We start from the raw sequence: 2,265 nt of genomic DNA, 5'->3' as shown, positions 1-2,265 counted from the left end.
AAAAAATTACATTCTGCACACTGTTCTGAACAAATTCCAGGGACATGTAGACTATTACTTTCCTCCATGTCCCATCCCCCAATGTTAGAGTGACCACAAAGCAAGGTGTTCACAATAATTACACAGGGGGAATTTTTTTTTAAACACCAACAATAAACAAAAAAATAAATGTCACTCACTCTGCTGCTGTTTTAAAATTTCAATGTTAGTTTTTCAATGCTCTCCCCACAACCCTGTTTGTAAGGAACTAAAACATTATATCTGGTGAACAGCAAAGATTTCACTACACCTCAAATGCACTAACACCTATGAAGCAGAAGAGTGTTGGCTTTATTTTTTTCCCTTGAAACAATTCTCCAATAAACCATTGATTTGCAAATAAATAACAGAATGTTGGCCTTTGAAACAGAAGCAAATAAAAAAAAAGATGCAGGACTCCTTTAGTTCTTAACTAGTATTAGAAAAAGACTTTTCAGAATAGTGCTTCACACTGTTATGCAGCAAATACTGTACATTCTGTATCTGGTCCTGCGTTCCTGTAATGATAATAATCCAATCTTCAGATCCTTCTAAATGTTCATGAGTTTTGATTAATGCTCCTGACTCATGAAGAATTTGTTTAATCTGCTGACCACCTTTGCCAATAATAGATCCAGCCAAATCTTTGGTAATAGTTACTTGTGTAGTGATAATAGGTCCACAAAGATCACCATATGAGTCATGGCCCCCTGCATAAGAATAATCATATCCAGAACCACCTTGTGGTTCATAAGCCATTTGACATTCTGATGGGCTCTATAAATCAACCATGCCATCATAGTGGTCTCCAGGCCTTCTTCTTCTGTCGTAAGCCATTAGATCTCCCACTCTGGTTGGTAGTGGAGAAGGAAGAGGAAGGTTCTAGGTTCTGCTGCCACCCAGTCCACCTCAACCAGAAGTTCTCAACAAGAGCTCACATCATCATAATCTCTTCTAGAAGGAGGCATGGGAGGTCCCTGACCAGGAGGCATTCTGTCAAAACCACCTCTTCCCCACATGGGGAAATCCCCCAGGACATCCTTGGCGGTCATCAAACATCACTGTAAAACCACCATAATCATAGGTTTCATCATAAAAGTTGGGATTATAAGGTTGTGCACATCCTTTGATGGGAGACTCAGATATAAGGTCAAGATGATCTTGATGCATTCTACAACCCTATCAGGTTTTCCTCCCATAAGAACAACGCTGTCAGTATAATTAGGGCAGCACTCCTGGAAGTGCTTGATTGTTGTCTGAGTGTTTTCCAGAAGTTCTTTGATTTTAGCACCTTTAACACCAATAATTTTTCCTGCCAGACTTTGATGAATCAGCAGTCTTGACTCCCAGTCAAAGTCACTTCCTTTATAATGTTGGTAATTTAAGCATTCTACAGCATCAGATTTGAGCGGGAGCTGGCTGGTTGCAGTGGATGATGGCAACTGCAGACCCTCTTCCAAGGTAGGGATGATTTTCTTCAGAATTTCTCCAATCGTCTAAATATCAGCACTGATACTCAGTATGCACTCAGGGCCACTGCTGTCTGGGACTGAAACACTGGCATTGTAGTCTGTATGGAGAGCCTTAATATTCTTGCTTCCTTTTCCAATCACTGACCCAGCATTCTTGCTCTGAAGCAAAATGTGCAATTCAACCATCTCATCAGTATTTCTTGATTTTTTTAAAGGCTTGTTCCTCTTCCATATCTCCTGCAGGGCATTTACCAAATTCACCATTGGTTTCAGTGTTGGGGAAGTTTTCTTTTGGCTGTTTGGTCTCCATTTTCTTGAATTAAATGGATACACCAATAGACTGCAATCTAGTGGGAGACGAGTACATTGGTGCAGCAGAGAGGCAGAGGATAATGCCATCTGTAGTGCTGTCACCTGTCACTATTTTTAATAATACCTCAGTTAACCCGGGCTTCTTTCTAATTCTTCCTACTAGATGAATGAAATGGGCACAGAAAGGAAACCAAAATAGATGCTCTGTGTGGAAATAAAAAGTAAAAGTTTATTCCAAAGTTGTCTCTTGAGAAAGCGGTGAACAGTGGTGGAGAAGGTGTGTGTGTGTGTGTGTGTGTGTGTGTGTGTGTGTGTGTGTGTGTGTGTGTGTGTGTGACAAAGACAGAGACAGAGACAGAGACAGAGAGAGACAGAGAGGCAAAGAGACAGAGGTACAGAGAGAGATTTTTTCAGGGTTATATGGGAATGGGTACCTGGTAGGAACGTGGAGCCTGGAGCCTGT

At 41.0% G+C, this 2,265-nt stretch overlaps 1 pseudogene; it reads right to left on the bottom strand.

Annotated features, from left to right (window-relative positions):
- Positions 1-447: 447 nt before the first annotated feature.
- On the bottom strand, positions 448-1,800 carry Hnrnpk-ps5 (heterogeneous nuclear ribonucleoprotein K, pseudogene 5; annotated as a pseudogene).
- Between the last annotated feature and the right edge of the window lie 465 nt (positions 1,801-2,265).

This window comes from Rattus norvegicus, chromosome 14 (assembly GCF_021556685.1).
Source record: "Rattus norvegicus strain SHRSP/BbbUtx chromosome 14, alternate assembly SHRSP_T2T, whole genome shotgun sequence".
In the NCBI taxonomy this organism is placed as follows: domain Eukaryota; kingdom Metazoa; phylum Chordata; class Mammalia; order Rodentia; family Muridae; genus Rattus; species Rattus norvegicus.
The sequence above is the reverse complement of the archived record's forward strand: the minus strand, read 5'-3'. Positions and strand labels throughout refer to the sequence as shown.